Source organism: Sphaerodactylus townsendi, linkage group LG07, assembly GCF_021028975.2.
Source record: "Sphaerodactylus townsendi isolate TG3544 linkage group LG07, MPM_Stown_v2.3, whole genome shotgun sequence".
NCBI classification, from domain to species: domain Eukaryota; kingdom Metazoa; phylum Chordata; class Lepidosauria; order Squamata; family Sphaerodactylidae; genus Sphaerodactylus; species Sphaerodactylus townsendi.
The window spans coordinates 116,935,068-116,955,586 of record NC_059431.1 but is presented as its reverse complement, the minus strand read 5'-3'; the positions used below and the strand labels follow the sequence as shown (position 1 = coordinate 116,955,586).

At 44.0% G+C, this 20,519-nt stretch overlaps 1 protein-coding gene across 19 annotated transcripts in view; it reads right to left on the bottom strand.

Moving 5' to 3' along the window:
- ADGRL3 (adhesion G protein-coupled receptor L3) overlaps positions 1-20,519 on the bottom strand; it is a 907,827-nt gene that overhangs the window by 438,916 nt on the left and 448,392 nt on the right. The gene's annotated exons all lie outside the window — the stretch shown is intronic.

Sequence of the window (20,519 nt, the reverse complement as noted above, 5' to 3'; positions counted from 1 at the left end):
GGAAACACCAAGGAGAGGAGTATCGAGACTGTGGATTTAAGTGCGAATAAACATTTGAAGGAAATCACTTCTGTCTACAGAGCTAAGTATCCACATTCAAAGGCTGGAAACCTCCCATAAGGGTGCCAATATGTCAGAAGGTTAGACCAACGTGAACTTCGAGAAGCAAGGAAATTAGCAAGTTATGTCTCAAGAGGCCAGCATCGTGACCTTAGCATTTCCATTAGTAAGATTTTACCTTTTAAGGAGACTCTATCTCCTTTACCGATAGATGCATCAAATATGTCACACTTTTGAAATGAAAAACAGCCTCTATTTAAATGTGATGCCTTCTGTTCCAAGGAACTTCAGCAAAACCGACCACCAAGTTCTCTATAGAGGTTGACAAGAATGACATGTTGCATAAGGACCTGAATATTCCTTGTTCATCATTTATGACGCCACAGGAATCGTAAGGACAAACATGAAAGCAGTGTAGTGGGGGTAGGGCACAGGATTGAACAAAGCCCAGCCTCCCTGAAATATTGTGTATCCCTGACTTCATTTGTCATTTGCAACCCAGGAATTATTCTCAGCCCAAAACAATGGCATCTCAAACTGGATTCATTTCACTGTGACATGAAAATAGTTTGTATATACCTGAAGCTAAACTAACCTGTTTCCCCGAATATAAGACATCCCCTGAAAATAAGACGTAGTAGAGGTTTTGCTGAAGTGTGAAATATAAGGCATCCCCCGAAAGTAAGACGTAGCAACGTTTTTGTTTGGAAGCATGCCTGACGAACAGAACGCAGAAAAATAAGACATCCCCTGAAAATAAGACATAGCGCATCTTTGGGAGCAAAAATTAATATAAGACATTGTCTTATTGTTGGGGAAGCACGGTATGTCTGCCAAACTATGGGCTATGCCACTTGCTCTGGCTCCCAGTGGAATACCGAATCACCTTCAAGGTGTTGGTATTGATCTTTAAGGCCCTTTGTGGCCTGGGACCATCATACTTTTGAGACTGTCTTTCCCCATCTGTCCCTACTCGGCCTCTGCGCTTTGCACATGTTGGTTTTGGCCCTACTGGCTCGTTACGCCACTGCATGGATGGACAAGGAATCTGGAGGTAGCTTTTAATGTTGGGTGTACAGGGAACCACAGTACACACATGCTTTCTTTCACCCTGTTCCTTCTGGATTGCATTTAAGGAGTGGGCAACTTCTTCAGAACCCTCCTGTTACATTCCTTCTTTGAGCGGAAACACAAACTCATATGGGTAAGCTGGATGGATTCATGAAGATTCCGTGTTTGTATGAGGTTTAAGTCATTTGCATTTTTAATAGTGTGAGTCAGTTGTCCAGGCAACTGAAAGTACTGTTTTACCCTCCCATGAAACTATGTGGTATTTTATGTGGTCTATGAGTGGGAAATTGGAAGCCAGGGACAACCTCTCTATGGCCCTTTCCGCACGGGCCAAAAACGGCAGCCTGGGGGCGGCAAAAACGCCGTCCCCAGGCCACCGTTCGCACAGATGGTGCTGCTGAAACGCAGCAGCACCGACCTGGCTCCCCTTCCCCTTCCTCAGGGCGGCGTCAGGCCGCCCTCAAAAACACCCGTTTAAAGGGTAGTTTTTGAGTAAACAGCGTGTTCCCGGCGGCGCGGTGCGAACAGCACCACCGGGAACACGCTGTTTCCCCGTCCCTCTCCCACTTACCTCGTCGCCGTCGTCGCCCTGCTGTCCTCCTAAGCCCCGCCCACGCTGTCCTCTGACCCCTGGAGGTTGGAGGGCAGCGTGGGCGGGGCTTAGGAGGCCAGCAGGGCGACGACAGCGACGAGGTAAGTGGGAGAGGGACGGGGAAGAGGCGGCTCCATGCGGAGCCGCCTCTCCTGCACCGGCCTCTGCTGGGGCCGCTTGCACACTTGCGTGCGAACGGCCTCCACCCCCACGCCGGCAGAATTCTTGCCGGTGTGAGGGCGCATAGAGGCCGGTGCAGAAAGGGCCTATGACTGGGTTGGGAAATTCCCAGATATTTGGGGGTCAGCCTAGGAAAGGTAGAGTTTGAAGGAACCTCGGTGGGATACAGCACCATAGAGCCTACCCTTCAAAACAGCCATTTTCTACTAAGGAACGGATCTCTGTCGTCTGGAGAGCAGCTGTAATTGTGGAGATTGGCACCCCTAATGTGGTCTAATGAACTTTCAATAATGAGAGAAAAAGTCACAGAAGAGTCATTTAGAGCAACCCTCTCAGTCACGATTTCTGTTGACACTTATTGTAACTGCTATCCTATGTGACACCAACAAACTTGTCATTAGCATTTAGTGTTAGAAAGTGAACGGTTTTCTTTAGGAGAGAAAAAGACGCACCAGATGAATTTTTAACCACTTCCAGTACCGATTCCTGATACAACTGATGGGGTTTTTTAGTGACCCTCACCCATCCAGGTAACCCAATCCGTTCTGAGGAGACTCTTTTATTATCATACCTGGTCAAGGCGATATCATTTCACAATTTAACACAAATACCAAAAATAAAGAGCTGAGTTACTTGGGGGTGCTGAATGAGTTTCTTCTCTTGGGGAGGACTATAACAGTGCTCAATTTTGATGATACAGAAATAATATTTGTCGGGCCTTTTTAAATTGATCTTTGATTGACCTGACAGGGTTTTTTTTCTCCTCAGTGATCAGATTTAACATTTGTCTGTTCTCAATCCAGAACATGTTTATCTTTAAAATGTGTGTCAATCAATTTCTGCAAGAGTAATTAATAATGTCTAAAATGCACTTAACAAATCAAATAACTTATATTTAAGGCATTGCTGTTTTGCATTGATGATCCCGTTCTGGAATACGTGTGATTTTTTCCCCACTCATAGCATAAAATGTCAGGTAGGAGATTTGCTGCCGCCTTATCCCTCATAGCAAATGGTTGTTCTTTAGTGGCTAGCAAGTGGATCAACTTCTTTCACCTAAAATGTATTGAAGCATCTCTGAGAATCTCTGTGGGGCAGCTACAGATGCTCCCCCCTAGTATGAAAGCTCAGGGGTGGGGGGCAGAGAGAGAGGGAGAGAGAGGTTAGGGTTAACCCTGGCTTCCCCCTTCCCCCCAAAAAAAGCACAGCTTGCTTTTTGGAGCCAGTTCCTACAAAGAAAGTCTACAAATTCATGTTTTAGTATTTGCTTCTGATTTCTCCCACCAGAAGACGTTAAATGGCCAGACTACGCTGTCAGACAAAAAATGGATGTAAGAAAGTAATAGGTACATTTCATCATGTGTGGCGGTCCTGTGATAGGGTGTTGGAGTTTTGGAAGAAGATTCATGAAGAGGTAGTGAAAGTGATAGGATGTCACTGCCCCACGCATCCCATCACTTATTTATTGGGTCCAGCATTGTTTGCGGATCAGGCATTGAGGCCACATATGCCTGTGTTAGTCCACATGATGATGGCGGCAAAGGTGGTATTGGCGCAGATGTGGGAGTCAGACAAACTACCTGAGTTGGAAGAGTGGAAACTTAAAGTACATCACTATTATACGACGGATGGATTGGCGCATCAAATTCATAATCTGCCTTATGAAACGTACAAACAGAATTGGGAGTGTTGGACAAGGTATATTATCTCGGAGGAGAAGGTGAAAGATGTATCTGTAAGTATATTAAGAAAACAACATCTTTTAAGTTATAATAGGGTATTAGATGGATAGAGGTATAGAGTTGTGAGGAGGATATAAGAGGTTTAACTGGAGTGCTTGTTTTATATTTGCTCAATAAGTTTGTTGCATAAGTAGTATTGCGTTATAACGTTACGATTTTATAATGTATATTATCTGTTAGAGGTCAATTATATCTATCATGAAACCAAGCCTGGGAGAACCAAGCTTGTTTCAGTAAAATCTGTGTCCTTTCTCCAATAACTCCAACCAGCTGAGTTCTCAAAGATTTGTTGGAAAATAGAAATCAAAGAAATAAAACAGAGATCTCTCAGCAAGGCACATCCCTTTTGGATTCCTTTGTCCCCATTCTGGGAACCCATGGCTCAAAGATGCTTCTCTGACCACGTCTCAAGATGGAATCTGAAATCCTTTGTTTTCACCTTCTTACGGAAAACTCTGTTCAGGCCACGAGGTAACTTAGGCCTTTGGAGTTGCATCCTTGCACCTCTGCATGGCTTCCTGTTCTCCCTCCAGGAAATCAAAAGGCAAAGATGCTTTTCGCAGTCATGTGTGATTTCCCTTTGCTCTAGCGATAGCGTCATTCCATGACAATATCTTTAAAAATCTTAATAAAAATTAAAATGGAAAAAAGAAGTGTAGAAACTTGGGTGAAAATCTCTTTTCTGCCCCTAAGCTAACTTCCCACACAAATAAAATAAAAGAAATAGGGAAGAAATAAAATGTTTCCTCTGTGGAGTTCCGCATGGTGTTATTTGCAATCTCAGAACATTTTATATGGATGCTGTTTTATAAGTCAATGGGACTCACTCCTTGGAAAGTGTTTTTAGGTCTGGAATTTAGACTGCTGTAATCCTTACAAATATGTTATCATTTCACACAAAAAATGTCCCCTGGAAGCGCAAAAATGTGTTAAAATTGGTAACGAACTATGATTCGTCTGATTAATTTGGAAGGATTTCGCAGCTCTGAGCTTGGGAATGGACAATACATGAGTATGTTTTTAATTACAATATTAACAAGAAGTGGAAATACTTTAATTACAACAGTAATTGTATGACCAGTCTATTTTGTTTACAGCATTGTTCGGAAAAAAAATCTGCTTATTAAAACATTTATCACTTACTCTACCTCATCTTTAAAGCAACCAAAGCAGCAAACAGAGTATTGTCAAGCCACAGAAACACGACAGCAATTATTGCAATTAAAACAAGACAGCAGTCAGCTGAAGCAGCAGCCAAATTAATGGCAACATCAAACCTGGAACACCTACCTAAAAATAAAACATTTCCAGAAGAATATGACCCTTCACAGAGATAGATATTAGGACACTTCTGTGGATAAGTGGCACAATGATGGTAGAGCATTTTCTTGGCACGCAGAAGGTCCTGGGTTCTATCCCAGGCATCTCCAGCTAAAGAGGTTCAGATTGGAAGTGATGTCCAAAGACTTCCACCTGAGAATCTGGAGAGCCGTTCCCAGTCTGAGTAGACAATACTGACTTTGACCGACCAAGGAACTGACTCAATTAAGGCAGCTTCATATACACGGTCACCGCTTAGGTGAAAAAGTTTGTTCTGTCAGAGTTCTTTCAGACTTACAGTCTAATCCAAAGGATGTGGGGAGTAGAGTGGTGGCCAGAAAACAACATCGCTGAGTTGCCTTCAAAGAGGCAAATGGTGGCGCGGGCTCCATGGAAGGAGAAACTTCTTTCTTCTCTGGGAAAGCACATAGGTGACAATATCGTAAATAACTTACACCATCTTTTTGGTGGAGTCAGTTTGAAGGGGGGTATTCCTGGGCTGAAAGTCCTTGGGGAGATGACTAAAGACTAAAGTCAAGGAACATCCTTGGAATGCCCCCCCCCAACTGGTGTGGGCATTTGCAGTGGTGGCCAGCTGTCATAGGGGCCAGCTTCAAGGTTTGGGCACTGCAATGGCTGGCTGCTTAGTCCCTCGGTGCCAGCATCTGTGGAAATTTGCACAACGCTGATGGCAAGAGTGCCAGCACAACCTTTCCACTGCTTCCATTGTGGCTTCAGCACACCCCACCCCAGTCTGAATTACACAGTGAAACTCCTCTAGCAATCATTGCTCTGTACCACTGTAGCTGTTAATCCAGAAAGCGGAGTAGATTAGTCTGGATCACAGCAATTTAAATCATAACGTAAGCCATCAAGCACAAAGGCCAGTTCAATTACTGATTTAAATCCATTTTTTAATATTTAATATTTGGACACTTCCTAAATAAAACTGCATACCAACTGGTGGTTGTAGTATTAGGAAAGCATAGATTTCTATAGTGCTGCAGCTGATTCTCAAGATCTATTATGTGTGGGTATTTTTGTCTATCTTTTGTGCTGACCAGCCAATAAAGGTTGACTTGACTGGATGACAAGCATTGTTTTAAAACTGAATGGAATCTCTATACGACCTCAGAAAGCACACAGTAAGTTTCACAAATACTGGTTGGAGCCAAATTAATATTTCCAACAGTAAAACAGCACTTTGCTCCCTCTCCCTCTCAATTAGTGTTACTAGCCTCCAAGGGGGCTCTGAAGATGTCCCAGAATCATAGTTGATTTCTATGTGAGAGAGATCATTTCTCCTGGAGAAAATGGCGGCTTTGGAGGGTGGAGTCTAAGGCTCCATTGAGGTCTTGCCCAACCCAAATCTCTCCCCCTACAAGCTCCACTTTCAATACCTCCAGGTTCTTCCTAACACAGAGTTGGCAATCCTACGCAACCCAAAGTTCTCCCCCAAATATTTCAGATAGGTCAATCGAAAGGGAAATCAGTAGAAAGTATCCATTTTGTCTGGATCCAAACTGATAGTGTCACTGTTTCAGAAAAAAAAGATATATGTTAATTATTTTTAAGTAACTCATGACCCTAAACAGAGTCTCTTCTATTTTAATTTAATTTTAATTTACTTTATTGATATCCCACCTGTCAAAATGGCAGCTATGGGGGGCTGGGCTGCCATGGCCGATGCTGGCAGGGGCTGATGGGATTTGTAGTCCATGAACATCTGGAGAGCCATTGGTTACAGACCCCTGTCCTAGTCTGACACTCTACCCTCTCTGTTTTACAACTGGCAGCCATGACAGTTTTTTTAACAAGATGAAAAACAAAAAAGATGCTCAATTGTTTTCAGCATCCTTTCCTCTTTTAATTTGTTCTTGCTGCTTTCTCCCATAAATTTGCCACCTTGCCCCACCCCATCAGAAAGTTAATAATCAGAAGCAAGGGCTGGAGGTTATTAGTGTTTTCCTTGAGATGGAGGTTCTCTTTCTTTAATTAAAACTTATTACTAGAGTTTTGAACTTATTGCAGAGATCAAGTAGTCTTTACACTGGGGAAAAAAACCCGGCCGTAAAAGGTCACCTGAGCGGATCACCAGGTTACACTATGGGAGAATTGCCAGTCCCTGATCCTTGGAACCGATGCCAATAAGTGCATGAGTTATTGTGCTGCGTGACGATTCCTCAAGAAGTTTCCCCACAGTTTCTTCATTACAAAGAAAAGCAGCCTTTCATATACCTGTAGAGTTGTAAACTCGTTTTTTTAATAGATTATATGCTTGCATCAAGTTTAGGTTGCTTTTGAAGAACTTCAATTCCCAGTTACAGCATGAGAAACACATAGATTCTACTAACAGGAGCAAATTCGCTTGACAAAACGGGCCAGGCTGCCACATTAGACACACAAGTTGTGTAGCTTCTTCCCACCCCAACACAAGCAATCAAATCACCTCTTTGTAAAAACTGAGTTTGTGCTTCCTGTGGGGCAGACACTGGTGGAATAACTATAGGGAGGGGGAGAGCCCCGTCAAAGTATTTGCACAAAACATGCAGCAAGCCTTTTTAGTTTTCACCCACAGAACATCAGGACAACAGGCAAAACGAGAAAGGCTAGAAGAAGAAGAAGAAGAAGAAGAAGAAGAAGAAGAAGAAGAAGAAGTGAAACACATATTTTTTTTAAAAAATTGGTTTTTTAAATATACCAAATCCAAATCCAAAACCTTTATTAGGCATAAAACCGGTGCCAAGAATTTCAAATACAATAAAAAGATCATTATTGCTCAACTTGCAGTACACAGTTTTAAATATACAATGAAGATGATAGAGACAGGGAAAGGACAATATTTCCAATCCAGTTCTGAATGTCTGAGAAACACCCATTTTCCTGAGGCATGAGGAGACTCGTCACAATTTGCGAACCCTTTGTGATCTGAACAGAAGGGAGACTGCTCATTGTTGGGGGGAACCGAACCATTTGTTCTGATCTTTGGATGCCGCAACTAGACTGCTAGCCAGAGCCAGCTATTGGTGGAGCGGGCGCGGAGTGAGGCAGAGCTGTGCCAGGGCATGCCTGCATCCTCCGCCCCTGCCCCGCCCCCGGAATGCCCCCGCCACACCCCCGCCACAACCCCGCACAGGCGTGCATCTGGTGCATTGCACCCCACCCCGCCCCCTTGGGCGCTACGCTACTGATTGGGAGCAGTGACATTTAAATTTTATTTATTTATTTATTTATTGAACTTATAGGCCGCCTCATCCCCGAAGGGCTCGAGGCGGCTCACAGTACGGCTGTTCTACCGAACCGCCAATCAGCAGCATAAAAACGTTAAGCCCTTTAAAACCTATGCAGCAACTTCAAACAACAGAGTACTAGAAATTAAAACAACCAAAGTTTTTTATAAAACAGGAGTTGTTTAAAACGGCGCCCGATCTAAGGCCAAACGGAAGGGAGGGAATAGGCAGGGCCCGCGGTGGAATGTGTTTTGTTGTCTTTTATCTATTTTATTTTAAATGTGTTTTAAATGTGTTTTATTGTATTTTATCTATTTGGTAAGCCACCTTGAGCTCCGTATGAAAGAAAGTGGCAAACAAATATTTTAAATAAATGAAAAAATAATAATAAAAACCATTTCCCTTACGACAGCGAGCGTGGTACAGCGGTTAAGAGTGGTGGACTCTAATCTGGGGAACCGGGTTTGATTGTCAACAGCAAACAATAACAGACAATACCCCTGTCTGGCTCTAATACAGGATTAAAAACTCCATTTTAATGAAAATATTTAAAACATATGTATCCTTAAACATGCGAACCATACATGTGGTGGACAACAACTATGAGTCTAGAACACAAACACACACATATACACAAGAAGGGAGATCCCTAAACCAATTCACAGGCACCAAGTCTCTATTGTGAGATCATCATATCCTGTGATGGGATCATCATATTCTTTAGAGTGTGCACAGTTCTGAGAAGAAATCATTGGCTGTTGGTCAATCTGCGATGGAAGTGCTATCACATACACGCTACAAGGGTCAGTGCTATCAGTCACAGACCAGGAAAGGGATTTGGGCGTCTTAGTTGATAGTTCCGTAGGAATGTCAACTCCATGCATGGCAGCTGTGAAAAAGGCAAACTCTATGCCGGGGATAATTAGGAAAGGAATTAATAATAAAACTGCAAAGATTGTCATGCCCTTATATAAAGCAGTGGTGCGACTGCACTTGGAGTACTGTGTTCAGTTCTGGTCGCCACATCTCAAAAAGGATATTGAAGAGATAGAAAAAGTGCAGAGAAGGGCAACAAGGATGATTGAGGGACTGGAGCACCTTCCTTATGAGGAGAGGCCGCAGCGTTTGGGACTCGTTAGTTTGGAGAGGAGACGTCTGAGGGGGGATATGATTGAAGTCTATAAAATTATGCATGGGATAGAAAATGTTGACAGAGAGAAATTTTTCTCTTCTCACAATACTAGAACCAGGGGGCATCCATTGAAAATGCTGGGGGGAAGAATTAGGACTAATAAAAGGAAACACTTCTTCACGCAATGAGTGATTGGTGTTTGGAATATGCTGGCACAGGAGGTGGTGATGGCCACTAACCTGGATAGCTATAAAAGGGGCTTGGATAGATTTATGGAGGAGAAGTCGATTTATGGCTACCAATCTTGATCCTCTTTGATCTAAGATTGCAAATGCCTTAGCAGACCAGGTGCTCGGGAGCAACAGCCGCAGAAGGCCATTGCTTTCACATCCTGCATGTGAGCTCCCAAAGGCACCTGGTGGGCCACTGCGAGTAGCAGAGAGCTGGACTAGATGGACTCTGGTCTGATCCAGCTGGCTTGTTCTTATGTTCTTATTTAAGTGGGAGTATTGACCCGGGATGAATCCAACACTTTCGACTTGACCCCTTCCGCACAGGCAGAATAATACACTTTCAATCCACTTTTCAAAACACTTTGTACTCTGCGGAATAGCAAAATCCACTGGTAAAACAGTTGTGAAAGTGGATTGGAAGTGCATTATTCTGCCTGTGCGGAAGGCGCCACGGATCCCAGGAGACCCAGATTTGAATCCCCACTTCTAGCAGGAAAGCTCATTGGAAGATTTCTCAGCTTAGCTTACCACACAGAGGTGTTGCAAGGAAACAGAGGAAAGAAAAAACGATGTTCTAAGCTACTATGTGTCTTAGTTGGGGAGAAAAATGGAATAAACGCAAAAAAATAGGCAAGATAAATGCAAAAAAAAATGCAAGCAGAACAGGCAAAAGGGGGGCACTAATATCTCCGAAGATACAATCAACATGTTCATGTTCATATTTATCACATATGGGGCTTATGCTAGTCAAAAATCACGCAAATTCAAGAGCAACTGTTCAAGAAATGAGCAAAAAAAGGCACAGATTTTCAATAATATTCACACATATGTGGGAGTTTGGTTTTTAAAAAATCAGGGCCCAACAAGACAGGAAGCTTCTCTCAAGCAGAATGTTTTCTAAAAAAACCCAAACCCAAATCTTCTGTCAAAACCAGAACTGATTATTTTAACGAGAGCCGGATTTATATGAGGGTGAACAGAAAGCCTTAAATATTCTTTAGCGTCATCAATGAAAAGCAATCCGACCCAAAAAGCTGTAGGCAGCTGGAGATATAATTAAAAGCTGTCAATAAACCAACTGCATTCAGCATGTGGCAGGACTTTCCTATGGAAGCACTGCGCAATTCAGATAATTACTTCACAGCGTCAGCCAGAAAGCCATTAGCTTCATAATCCGAAAGATCAGGGAAGTACAATAAATAAGGGAGCTTTTCTGATGAAGAAAATGGCAGATAATCTGGATTTTCATCTCTGATTAGAATTTGAGCCTTCGCCTCCATGGAAACACGACAGCTCTCCTTATGGAAGGCCCTGTTTTGGAGCATTACCGGAGAATTAGATCCGCTTCGTGCTGCATGTCCGCAGGAGCAAATGGGAGGAATGAACTGAAATGCACATATTGAATTTTTGTGCCTTCTCTTGTTTATCTGGCTATTGAAGATCTATGTAGGTCTTTTCAATGAACACTGCCCTTTGTTTCCAACTATGCTCCTGTGAGTTATTTGCTTTTTATTTAATGTTAATTTGGAAGTATTGAACAAAAAGAATAAATATCTTATTGATTAATTCATAACGATAAAGCATCCAAACAGACTTCTTATTCGGTTCTCCAAGAGCATCTGTGGTTGTGCTGGGATTCCTGTTTGTTATCTTATATCAAGAAACCTCCAGGTTGATTTATTTATTGGATTTATTAGATTTATTTTTGGCCTTTGCCTGCCAACGTTCACCTACTCAGTAGGCAGAAACTGGAATCAAACATACAAGAAGTTCTACTTGCAGGAAGTTCTGACCATAGAGTTCCTGGTGATCCCTAGAGCTAGTCATAAGTTACAAGGGTAGTTCTAGGAATTGCCAGAAACTCTATGGTAAGATCAGGTTTTTGGAATTTCCTGTAAGTAGATGAGGCTTGATTTTTCCATTTAATTTTTCTCCTGGGGTGCTGCCCCCCTTAACCTGCCCACCAGTGCCAGGTACTACCTGCATCCCTAGCATGTGCACTTATATGTAAACATACATGCCCACATACAGTCTTAAATATTCTTCAGCTTCATCAGTGAAAAGCAGTGTACGGGTTTGTGTACACACAAGCATGTTTGTGTGCAAAGGACTGAGACTTCCTTTACAATTATTATGGAGGGAGAACATTATGGAGGGAGAATCTTACAAATCAGACTTCAGCATTAATAGATTTGCTGGGGTGTTTACGTGGATTAATTACACCAGAGGCCATTTCCCTTCTTAAATTCTACTACTGTTTTCTCATCCACCTAATAAGCTCAGTACACACAAGCAGGCTGCGACGTGCGCAAGTTGCTCAATCAGGGACTCTAAGCATAAATTCAAGGAACTTTCCAATGCGCATCTCAGCATGGACGCCAGTTACCTTGCTACACAGTAATTCACTGAATGTGTGCCCCCCCTTCCCTTCCTGATGTGACAAGGACTGTCGAAAAACCTTCAAAAACTGCACAAAACAGAATTAAGTGACTTTTGTCAGTTTCTGTGATGTGTCGAATGTGACATCTACCGATGAGGAGCTTGGAATTGGAGAGATAATGTCAGGAAAACTCAAACTCAAAATGAGTAGGGGCTGGTGAAGGGACATTTAGAGCAAGGAAAAGGGTGTTCTTGAAGCATGATTGAAGTAAGAGGTGGAGGAGAGAAAGTTGGATTGTTGCTCAAGGTGACAAAGATAGGGTGAGGTTGCTCGACTCCTCTTTTGTCCTGTTCTTCTGCCAGAAACAGAACAGTGTGCAACTTAACAAAAATGGCATGAACACAGTAGCGTAGCACCAAGGGGGAAGGGGTGGGGCATGATGCACCAGGGGCATGCCTGGGTGTGGGTGTGGTGGGGGCATTCCGGGGGTGTGGCGGGGGTGTTCCAGAGTGGGGAGGGGGATTCTGGAGCGTTCCGGGGGCGGGCAGGGGCACAGGATGCAGGCATGCCCCGGGTGCAGCTCCCCCTCGCTCCGCCCCTGCGTGAACGATAAGGGGACAGGATTGTTACTCAAGAATCTTTCAAAAAAACGGTTTGCAGAATACTTGACTTCCTCGACTGTGTTCAAGTCTTCCCAACAAGAAGAACTGCATCTTGGGCTATTAAAGAACTTGCCAACACATTCTCAGAATCTCTGTCAGTCATCCCGGATAACTCTTGGAAGACTGGTGGGAGACCGCAAGATTAGATAGACTAATATATTTACTTCAGTTATAACTCACCTTTCTTCCCAATGGAGACTCATTACTGTCCTTTTCTCCATTTCATTATTATGACAACCCTGTGAAGTACGGGAAGCTGAGAGAGTGTGAATGGCCCAGACTCACCCTGCAAGCTTTCATGGCAGCGTTGAGATTCAAACTTGATCTCTCATATCTTAACCTAGCACTGAAGTTTCCATTCCTATTAGTGCCTGAGGAATGGAGTTTTTGACCTACAAAAGCTTATGTCATGAAATTCTTGTTTGTCTCTTAGGCCCCTTCTGCACATGCAGAATATTGCACTTTCAATCTACTTTCAATGCACTTTGCAGCTGGATTTTACTGTACAAAATAGCAAAATCCACTTGCAAACAATTGTGAAAGTGGACTGAAAGTGCATTATTCTGCATGTGCGGAAGGGGCCTCGGGTGCTACTGGACTTCAAGTCAACTCCTCTAACTGATATATCACATTGTCCTCATCTTCAAAAGGGGCAGGGAGGAGGAGGAGTCTATGAAAAGCTACTGGTGTCAAGCCCCAGATCGGTAACTCAAATCAGACTCTGGAACTTGAAGGTTTAGAAGTCTTTGTGCCTTGAACATCAATTGTGGCCATGGAGGAAAGGCGATTTCTGCTGGAGTACCGTCCAAACAATATATCAACCCCTGTTCCTCCTCCTCCCTTTTCCCTGGATTTCTATCACATTACAGAGACTTACGAAGGAACGGAGCGGCACTTAGAAGGTGAGATAAAATTAAGCCTGGCCCTGGGTGCCTCTACCTGGTTACCTACGGAAAACAAAAGTGTTTTCACTATCAGCCTGCTCATCCCCCATCCCTCCTGGTGCTTCTCTGCTCGATGCCAGAGCACTTTGTATAGCCCCAGGATCGCGCACTTTCAGCGTCCCACTTCATGCCACCTTTGGCTGGATTTTGCTGTCCTGAGCTGTAAAAAATCCACTTGCAACAGTGGCGGATGTAGAAAGTGGAATTGTCGTGTGCAGAAGTGCCCCAAAGATTGCTACTTGAAGGTTTAGAAGTCTTTATTGGCAGACATCAGTGGCTGGAGGGAAAGAGCCAGTTCTGCTGGTACAGTCAAACAATATATCAACCCCTGTTCACCTCCTCCCTCCCTTTTCCCTGGTTCTATCCCACATTACAGAAGGCACGAAAGACAGGAACGCAGAAGATTGAGATAAAGTCGCCTGGCCCTGGGTGCCTCTACCTGGTTACCTACGGAAAACAAAAGTGTTTTCACTATCAGCCTGCTCATCCCCCATCCCTCCTGGTGCTTCTCTGCTCGATGCCAGAGCACTTTCGCATACCCAGGATAACGCACTTTCAATCCACTTCCAATGTACTTTGCAGCTGGATTTTACTGTACGAAACAGCAAAATCCACTTGCCAACAATTGTGGACTGAAAGTGAATTATTCTGCGTGTGCAGAAGTGCCCCAAGGTGCTACATACATACATTTACATACATTTTAAAAGCAGGTAACTTCATAGCCAACGTTAATTGGCTCAAAGACCATGTGTGAGCAACAGAAGATTTGCGTACAGAAGAAAAGCTTGACATGTCTGAAAGAAAGGATTTTGAGCAATCTGAACTGTAAACCCCGCTTATCTGGACTATGAACTAGATGCGAAAGATTTGGGATTTAGGGTCATTGACCCTGGGTTGAGAAACTCCTGGAGATTCGGTGGCGAAGCTAGTGGAAACACCTCAGCAGGGCATTATGTCACGCTCCAGAGCAGTCACTTTCTCTATGATCTCTGCAGTCTGGGAGAGAGCTGTAATTCTGGAAGATCTCCAGCCCTATCCAAAGGTTTGGCAACCTCCCTTGGGATACTATTACCAATCCTCTGCATTATCTGCCTCGTAATCTCCTCCTGTGCCTCACAGCCCATCTCAGTCCACTAAAAGGAGTTTGTGTTGCAATTAATGCCAAGGTATCACAAGATTGAAGCACATAATCCGGCGATTTACGCAAGCGCTCAGCCTCTCAGCAACTGCCGTCCACGGGCTTGTCTGCTTGACCTGAAAATAAGCACGGAGGCCTCTCCCTCCCCCTTCTTCCAAAAGCCCAGGCAGACATCGCTGCAGTCTGGCAGGCCGGCTTCCATGCGTAAGGCTCCTTAATCTGACTTAAATGAAATGCAAGCGGACGAGGGACGAAAACGAAACCAATGGAATCATTACGAGAACTATCTTTCATACCCTTAATGTTCTAACAGCTTGACAGATGCTTCAGCTGATACCAGAATTGTATAGGGGGAGTTTTTTAAAAAAAAATCCCTGTGTTTGGAAGAATCAACATCTGGACATTCAATGCCGGCGTAGTTTGTATTGCTGAAGGCTTTCATGGCCGGAATCAACCGGCCCTTGTGAGTTTTCTGGTCTGCATGTCTGTGGCTGAGCAGTTTCTGCTCCTAACTTTTCACCCGCATCTAGAAATACATCTTACCATGACATGCCTCTGAAGATGCCAGCCACTGTTGTGGCCAAAACATTAGGAGCAAAAACTACCAGGCCACGGCCACACAGCTTGGAAAACCCACAATAGCCAGTTTAGTTTCTATTAATGTACATGTACAAAGCATATATATAATTAATGCACATATATACACATACATATATATAATTATACATACATATATACATACATACATACATACATACATACATACATACATACATACATACATACATACATAATGTACATGCACAAAGCATATATATAAATATATATAAATATCATATATCATATACATACATACATTTATCATATACATTTATCATATACATATACATATACACATATATACATATATACACATATATACATACACACACACATATATACACACACACACACACATACATACACACACACACACATACATACATACATACATACACACACACATATATGTATATATGTGTATATGTATATGTATATATGTGTGTGTGTGTGTGTATGTATATATGTGTATATGGAAATGTATATAAATTTTATATATGTGTGTGTGTGTATATGTATATATATAAATGTATATATATATAAATTTTATATATATATTAAAAATGGACAGATGCCAATAGGCTAGAAATGTCTACTAACTCTTGCCAGGGCTGGTGTCAGCATACGTTGAGGTGTGGCAGCTGGCAGGGTTCAAGGTTTCTAATAGGGTGCGCTGGTGCCAGCACCCCCCCCCCTCACTTACTAGCTCCACCGTCTATGCCAGGGGTGTCCAACTCTGGTGCCCCAGATGTTCATGGGAGCAGACCAGGAAAGAATGTATGAGCAGGTAGGAGGCATGCAGGTGGGTGGGTGGGAGAAAAGGGGGACACGGTTATGAGCAGAAGAGTGGCCTGGAAACGCTCTGCCCACTTTCCCCATCCTCCAAACTTGGAAACAACCCTGCCTCTTGCAACAAACTCATGATCTCCACAGAGGTGTTTAGTACCATAGGAATGATCAGCCCTGGCATAGACGGTGGAGCTAGTTAGTTTTATTGCACCGAACTGCACTTTAAATACTTTACTGCACAATTTGTGCTTGAGTGTGATTCTTTAGCAGTCAGGGGCACAGTGGTTTGGTTTTCTATTGTAGATACGTACATACACATTTTAGTACCTCCTTCACCCCACCCCACAAAGATCTTGTTCTTGAACAGATACCCATTTTGCTGTTCAGGCCCTCTGGTCCAATTGAAGGTGGGACAGGCAATAGATTTAAGCCAAGATGCAGGAGGAAATCTTGCATCTGTGGCAGGAGCTTGGCCAATGTGCCCAGAACTAGGGCAGCTGAGCCCATGCCAGGGGTAAGGGATCCCCAGATCCCAGCTGCCATCCCTGCTTCTGATCAGCTGGCCAGCAGGGGGACTTACCAGTGACAGGTGAAACATTAGGAACAAGATCTACCAGACCACGACCACACAGCCTGGAAAACCCACAACAACCACAACATATTAGTGTTTATTAAATAAATAAAATAAGATGGGTTGTGTGTTTTTTGGTGTAATCATAGACTTGTGGTTTTAGCTCCTAACATTTCATTCGCTGGCGTCGTCAGAGGCACCTCACGGTAAGATGTGTTTTTCTCCATAGCACTGTGTGAAACGTTCAGGCTAAAACTGCCAGACCACAGCCACACAGCCCAGAAAACCCACAACAATGCAAAAAATATAAACTATGCCCCTGCTTGCAGTATGGAGCCATGGAGCTTCTGTGAGCAGGAAACCGCCACTGCTGTTCCACGTGATTGGTGAGGAGAGAGTGGGAGGTTACTAGAAGCATGCCCCCTCTCAGCTGTGGGTCACAGCTGCCACCTTCCCCCATCAGCAGGAACTACTTGTGTGGTCAGTACTACTTCTGTCATCTCCTGCTCACACTTTGTTGCCACACCAACTTCTTTTCAGGCGGATGTTGCATTTCCTTTGGTGCATGCACCCGAGCTACGTTGTTATTCCCAAACCCCAACCCGCGACGGTTCCACGTCTTCACGGGGCACACACCGGGCCCAGCAGAGCTATGTAGGCCACGCAGGAATGGCGGCACAGTGCCGCGGAAGATGGTCTCCTTGCACTGAAATAATGAACGTCTCTCTCAGCTGGACATCTGGAGCTTCAATCGCTGGAGGACCAAAGGCTGTAAGGCTCCGTGAGCCGATCCATCTTACATTCATCCCTCTGACAGCTAAAGCATTTCCTAATGAGCAAGAGCCCCTGTCACAAAGAAACATGCCACATTTATCTGTGTCAGAAAACTAGCCTTGCATAGCAATGGGGAGGGGAGGGAGCGGAGACTGCAGGATGATGGCAGGAAGGCAGGCGAGAGACCGAAAATCCAGAGCTTTCTGGCTGAAAGTGATAATTTTGGTATTAATGCTTGGATAAGCATGCCAGGGTCAGAGCTGCAAACTGCCCTGCTGTGCCGAGCCAGCGCAAAAGCTTGGGCTTCGCTGCTCTTCGGCGCTTAATTCTAAGGGACAGCTTTTCACTTTGAACATCACCGCTCGAGAGTACATCCCGTGAAAGGGAAACGTTCCCTTGAAGTTCTTCAGATAAAGGCTTCATTAAAAGTCTGCCACGTTGTATAGGGAAGCATTTACTGAAAATATACAACATGAAGGTCTCTTGTACAGCCCTGCTGGTTGCAACGAATGAACCCCCTCTTTGTTGGTGGCAGGTATGAATCTTCTCCCCTCCAGGCTATCTTGATGCAGGTTCTGAGACTATCGGAATCAAACCGTGGTTTGTTTGGAATCCTCGCTTGTGGAAAGAAACCAACTCCAGTTTGAACAGGCTGCTGAATGCGACCACAGCCTTTACTCCTTTACACTCAGAGACACAGTTTCCCAGTTCCCTTGCTTCAAAAAGAAAGGAGGGATCCTGAGTCAATGACAAAAGGGGATTCTGATATATTCTGAATGTAAAATTCATGTGCCTATAATCTCCAGTGTTCTTCATATGAGTTTAAACCCTACATCAGTGATGGTGAACCTATGGCACGGGTGCCAGAGGTCGCACTCAGAGCCCTCTCTGTGGGCACGCACAGAGTTCATCGTGGGGGGGGGGGAATTGCCCCCCCCTCACACATCTAGGCTGGCCTGGGCCGCTGGGCTCGATTATTAGCATTAAACCTAGGACATAGTTTTGGGGAAGCAGTATAGGTAACCCTGTTAAGCACTGTTAAACTCCACTGATTTTCATGCAAAGAACTAAAGTGTGATCCTTTACCTGGGAGTAAGCTCGGTTGCTGGCAATGTGGCTTGCTTCTGAGTAAACCCTCCAAGGGTCGTGATTCACCCGTTCGAAGAGTTGCATGGTTGCGTCAAAGCAAAGCCACCAACTACCACCAAGCTTACTCTTGAGTAATGCATGCCTCGGAGCCAACCATTTTTTCTAAACTAAAACCTCAATATTTAGGTTAAATTGCCGTGTTGGTTCTTTGCGATAAATAAGTGGGTTTTTGGTTGCCGTTTGGGCACTCGGTATTGAAAAGGTTCACCATCACTGCCCTACATCATCGGAATTCGTTTTATTTTACTTATCTAAAATAATATTTTACTTATTTAAAACCTTCTTATGCCACCTTTCCATCCAGTCCAGGTCTCCAAGGCAGTGAGCATAAAGACACCCAAATATTTGAACGATTAAAATCAAAATTTAAAATTGTGAACTGTAGTCAATGTAACTGGTAAATTAACTGAAGCTTTCACTGCTGAGACTGAAGAACACGGTGAAGGGACAGTGAAGCCAGACAGATGGGTTAGTGCGGTCCCTTCTGCGAATGACTTAATGACATTTAAACTCAAAAGCAGCTGTCTGACCTGCTTTGTAAATTCAACGGTTGCAGATATTTCGTGCTCCTCAGTGAAACCACCGTGGTTCACTTCTAGCAGCAAGAACCACAGGCAATTGAAGCTGACAGCATTCAGTTAATATCAGCAAGTATGGGTGCTAGCCTAACCAGAGGTACATCCTTCCAAGTGTCTTAAAGTCAATGAACTCAGACGGGTGTAAATTTACCCAGAATGGCACTGTGTATGTCTTTGAAATTTGCACCATCTGCAATTTTTGGCCTAGGTATTTATGCAGGATGCTGCAAGGTTTTCTAGCAAAGAATCCTCTCTGCAGGCGAGATTCCCCAACTGCTGAAAAAGAACATTACAGAGAGAACCTCCTCCTGGCCTTCACATGACTAATGGCTGCTTTGTTCCTAAGATTTCATGTTGCCTCACATGATAGCAGAATTGCGCCACTCCTCCACTTTGCAGCCCAAAGCTATCTCCTTATACACAGTGTATACATAGTTCTTATTCGAAAGCCTAAGGATCAGCCAACTAAAACTCGAGTCAGTCAGCGGTTTTAACCAGCACAGCTAAACCTCACACCGTAAACTAACCTGCCAAAGTTTTCCATCTTCACATTACTCAAAGTCAAACTATCTGTTAAGTGCGGCTGAAGCCTTAGGGTTGGACAGCTATCTAATCTCGGGCAGCATCTTGAACGTGAACAGACGATGAAGCGTCCTGACAGCGAATCAGATCATTGGTCCGTCAAGGTCAGTATTATCTACTGAGACTGGCAGCAGCTCTCCGGGGTATCAATGAGATGTACTTCACGTTAACCTATATCTGATCCCTTTAATTGGAGATGCTGGCGATTGAACCGGGGACCTTCTGTGTGCCAAGCAGATGTTCTTCCACTGAACTATGGCATGCCTCCCTCATCACGTATCCCCACCCCCATTTTTCTGAGGGTTGCTTGCTCCATATTTTCTGTCATTTTTGCCAGCCGTTCAGTTCTTTGGACAAACCTCCAAAGCAGGGGTCTTCAAACTATGGCCCTCCAGATATTCAGAGACTACAATTCCCATGAGCCCTACCACTTGGCCATGCTGGCAGGGGCTGATGGGAATTGTAGTCCATGAACATCTGGAGGGCCATAGTTTGAAGGCCCCTGCTCCAAAGCAACGGCTTGGGAAGAGAGGAGTGAGGAGACCTCTGTGGGTGGCAGCCATCCCTTTTTGTGTCTCCACCAATGCTAGCTTTATTTATTTTTATTTATATCTCACTTTCCCCCCAGCTTTGGGGACCAAACGTAGTTTCCCTCTCCTCTACTCCGTCCTCACAACAATTGCCTTGTATGAAGTTGAGAGACTGTGATGGGCTTGGGACTGACTGGTAAGTATTCAGGGCCAAGAAGAAACAGGAGAACTTTTCTCTACCTATCCTACCATTGCTATAGAC